Source organism: Prionailurus bengalensis, chromosome C1 (assembly GCF_016509475.1).
Source record: "Prionailurus bengalensis isolate Pbe53 chromosome C1, Fcat_Pben_1.1_paternal_pri, whole genome shotgun sequence".
Lineage (NCBI taxonomy): Eukaryota > Metazoa > Chordata > Mammalia > Carnivora > Felidae > Prionailurus > Prionailurus bengalensis.
Genome location: NC_057345.1, coordinates 125,862,018 through 125,867,110, shown reverse-complemented (window position 1 = coordinate 125,867,110; position 5,093 = coordinate 125,862,018).

Here is a 5,093-nt window from a genome sequence, read left to right as displayed (position 1 = left end):
ATTTGTATGGAGTCACAAAAGACCCCGAATAGCCAAAGTAATACTGAAGAAGAAAACCAAAGCAGGAGGCATCACAATCCCAGACTTTAGCCTCTACTACAGAGCTGTAATCAGCAAGACAGTATGGTATTGGCACAAAAACAGAGACATAGACCAATGGAATAGAATAGAGAACCCAGAAGTGGACACACAAATGGATGGCCAACAAATCTTTGACAAAGCAGGAAAGAGTATCCAATGGAAAAAAAAAAAAACAGGCTCCTTAGCAAATGGTGCTGGGAGAACTGGACAGCAACATGTAGAAGAATAAAACTAGACCACTTTCTTATGTCGTACAAAAAATAAACTCAAAATGGATGAACGACCTAAATGTGAGACAGGAAGTCATCAAAATCCTAGAGGAAAAAGCAAGCAACAACCTCTTTGACCTCGGTCGTGGCAATTTCTTACTCAACACGTCTCCAAAGACAAGGGAATGAAAAGCAAAAATGAACTATTGGGACCTCATGAAGATAAAAAGCTTCTGCGCTGCAAAGGAAACAATCAACAAAACTAAAAGGCAACTGACGGAATAGGAAAAGGTATTTGCAAATGACATATCAGATAAAGGGCTAGTATCCGAAACCTATAAAGAACTCACCAAGCTCCATACTTGAAAAACAGATAATCCAGTGAAGAAATGGGCAGAAGATACGAATAGACACTTTTCCAAAGAAGACATCCAGATGGCCAACAGACACATGAAATGATGCTCAATGTCACTCCTCATCAGGGAAATACAACTCAAAGCCACACTGAGATACCACCTCACAACGGTCAGAGTGGCTAAAATGAACAAATCAGGAAATTATAGATGCTGGCGAGGTTGTAGAGAAATGGGAACCATCTTGCACTGTTGGTGGGAATGCAAACTGGTGCAGCTGCTCTGGACAACGGAGTGGAGCTTCCTCAAAAAATTAAAACTACCCTATGACCCAGCAAGAGCACTGCTAGGAATTTACCCAAGGGATACAGGAGTGCTGATGCATAGGGACACATGTACCCCTATGGTTACAGCAGTGCTTTCAACAATGGCCAAATTATGGAAAGAGCCTAAATGTCCATCAACTGATGAATGGATAAAGAAACTGGTTTATGTACACAATGGAATACTCCTTGGCAATGAGGAAGAATAAAATCATGCCACTTGCAGCAATGTGGATGGAACTGGAGGGTGTCTTGCTAAGTGAAATAAGTCAGTCAGAGAAAGACAGATATCATATGTTTTCACTCATACGTGGATCTTGAGAAACTTAACAGAAGACCATGGGGGAAGAAAAGGGAGAAAAATAGTTACAAACAGAGAGGGAGGGAGGCAAACCATAAGAGACTCTTAAATACAGAGAACAAACTGAGGGTGGATGGGGGTGGGGGAGAGGGGAAAGTGGGTGATAGGCACTGAGGAGGGCACTTGTTGGGATGAGCAGTGGGTGTTGAATATAAGCCAATTTGAAAATAAATTATATTAAAAAATAAAAAGTTAATACCTATTCTTAAAATATTCTAAAATATGAAAGTGGAAGGCAAGTTTCCAAGTTCATTTTATGAGGCCATCAGTACCCTGATACCAAACCAGATAAAGACATTACAAACAATAGCAAAACAACAGGCCAATATCTCTGATGAACATAGATATAGTAATTGTCGAGAAAATATCTGCAACCCAAATCCAACAATGCATTTAAAAAGTCATTCACCTTAGGTGCCTGAGGGGCTCAGTCAGTTAAGCGTCTGACTCTGGGTTTGGGCTCAGGTCATGCTCTTGCAGTTCAGGAGTTCAAGCCCCCCATGAGGCTGTGCGCTGAAAGAAAAACACCATATGACATCACTTTATGTGGAATGTGGGAAACAAAACAAAGAAACAAAGAAAATGGAGAAAAGAAGACAGACCAAAAAAACAAAAAACAAAAAAACAAAAACAGACTTTTAAATTTAGAGAGGAAATGGTGCTTGCCAGAGGGCAGGTGGGTGGGGGGTGGGTGAAATAGGGGAAGGAGATGAGGAATACACCCATGGTGAGGAGCATGGAGTCATACGAGAAGTGTTAAATCATTACACTGTACACCATGAAGCAAACATAACCCGATGTTAATTACACTTGAATTTTAAAAATTACTACAAAATGGAAATACTCTCATAGCAACAGAAGATAAAAGTTTTACTTTTATAATCTTGGAATGGGGCGCCTGGGTGGCACAGTCGATTAGGCGTCCGACTTCAGCCAGGTCACGATCTCGCGGTCCGTGAGTTCGAGCCCCGCGTCGGGCTCTGGGCTGATGGCTCAGAGCCTGGAGCCTGTTTCCGATTCTGTGTCTCCCTCTCTCTCTGCCCCTCGCCCGTTCATGCTCTGTCTCTCTCTGTCCCAAAAATAAATAAACGTTGAAAAAAAAATTTATAATCTTGGAATGAAAAATGATATACGTAGCTTATGAAATCATTAATGAATTGGAAAAATGGGACACTGTCATAAAATTGCTCATAAACACATACGTAATTGAGTAACTCCTGCAGACATGTGAAAACTACACACCATTCTTTTCCCCCTGAAATGGTTATTCTCCCCTTGCATCTTCCTCAGAAAATAACCCTAATTTCACTTGCAAAAATTCTACATTTATGAATTTAATATGCAAATCTTCTAATTTTCTGTATAGGATATACATTTTTCTTTCAAATTCGACTACATGTGGGATTTCCTCAGGAAATAGGTGTAAACCATCTAATGTATACACATACATAAAATATCCAATGAAGAAATCCAGTATGACGAAATGAAATCATACTGGTGCACATAGATTACATTTTTTATGGAACCAATCAAGGTGGAATGATATTTTCAGCTAGGTGGGAAAAGTTAACAGAGACCTACACAGCAAATCTTGAAGTTACAGAAACTTACATGTGCATCAGGTCTGTCTTCTCTCTTACGGTGACAGAAAGGAGCCTTGCAAGTATGTGTGGTGAATGTAAAACTCGGGCAGGTCTATGAATCTCTGAATGAGAAAATGAGCAAAAAAGAAAAATTAAAAAACAGTGGAAATGTATCGAACAGGGGATCTGAGCATCAAGTTTCATAAAGACAGAATACCATGAGGCTTTTTCTTCTAAAATTGGTTCACAATGTTTGCTTGCTACAGTCCTACCCACACTGAGAAGTGGCCTTGGTATGTCCTTTGACCAGCAGCAGTCACAGAGGGATCCCATGAATGAGCTTTTAGTAAAATCTGCAATCAATTTAAAAGTATTTCAGATGTTCACGAGTTCATGAGAAATTAGAAAACAGGCCAAATCTCAACTAAAAAGGAGATAAGGTAACGAGTATGTTTTGAAGGTATTATTGAGGAGATTCCTTCCAACAAAGGCAAGAAAGGGTAAGTGTAAGGAATTCTGTTGCAGGAATAATATTGAACATTCGAATAACAGGAGGGTCCTGGCACAACGTCCCTGTCAGGTTTTCACTTGTTTTCAACGACGAGAACATTCTTGGGAAAAAATCCCCACTGAAAGTTAATAAAAGCATGTATGATGTGGAGGGCACATTGTGTTTTTACCTCGGGCTCTGGTTGCGGCAGGACTCGGAGAGTGGGTCCTAGCTCATTCTTCTAGAAGGTCCCGAGAGTCTACATTCGGCGTCTTCACTTCCCAACTGAATGCGGCTCCTGTTCCTCCGAATTTGTGTCAGGATTTTTCCCCCAAACAAGCCTGAACCTGGCACAAGCCAACCCCAGCCTCTCTGACACGGCGTGGCGGGACCCCCTGAATCCTTGGATCCTTGCGTGAAATACATCTTGTTCACAAAGCGGCAGAGGAAATGAGGAATAAGCCACGGAACAACCCAGAAAATGTAAGGGACTGTGCCACTCACTGACCATCTGGCCTTTCTGGGGAAGCTGCCCAGCACCCCTGCCCCCCCCCCCCTCCCGGGGGCGGAACCTGCTGGACATGCAGCTCTGGCTCTTTGCCCACACTCAGAGGCACTGGGTCCTCAGAAGCAAGGAAGCCTTTCCAGCTCTGAGGCGCCCTGGATCAGAAAAGCCTAACGGGCGCCTTCTCTGGCCATCACTGCGCACGCAGAGGCCCGGCCCCTCCCTGGGCGTGGTGCGTGCGCGCCCCCTGCCGGCCTCCGTGGGAATTCCTGCAATGCTCAAGGCCATGGCTGCTCAGCTGGAAGTACTGAGAGTGCAGCTGGTCCAGTGAAGCCTGTTCTCCAGATTGGGAAGGGTCTTAGTGACAGGGCCTGGGACCCAAAGAAATCTTTTCCTTCTCCTTTTTACTGAGTGAAGAACGAAACCGAATTTATTGATGTCAGAATATCATTTGTAATGCTTTAAGCAGCATTCCCAGAAATACAGACGACAAATTGACACATGCTGAATGAACCACAGGCAGTGGTGTTTACCACGAAAATACTTGGGTTGAATAAAAAATTGACACCCTTGAGAAAGACATACAGGCTTCCAGCTATGGAATGAATACGTCATTGGGATACCAGGTACAGCCTATGGAATATAGTCAATCCTGTAAGAAAGTGTTGCATGCTTTCACATGATACCTACACTTGTATAGGTATCTGGAGAGCATAACGTATACACACGGAATCACTATTATATATGCCTGAAACTAATACAACATGGTGTGTCTACTACATTTCAATAAAATTGGACAATACTTTAAATTTGTCCTTCACCATTAAAAAATTATTTCTAATTGAGAACATATGAAATTCCATTTATACCACATTCTCTAATGTCACCATCTTGATGTTGAGAGCTTATTTTCACGTTGTCAATAATGTGTTTGGTGACACAAATGTGACAAGGCCAGAATGCACATCTAAAGGAAGCTACACATCTGTTATGAATTTCCTGCCTGTATATGGGTAATATTTTCAATGAAAAGTGCCTTAGGGATGAAGATGGGTGAAATAATTTCCATCAGACTCATAGATAGATAATTGTGTCTTCAAATAATAATTGCCATGTCTTGGGGCACCTGGGTGGCTCAGTCAGTTAAGCGTCCGACTTCAGCTCGGGTCAGAATCTCACAGTTTGTGG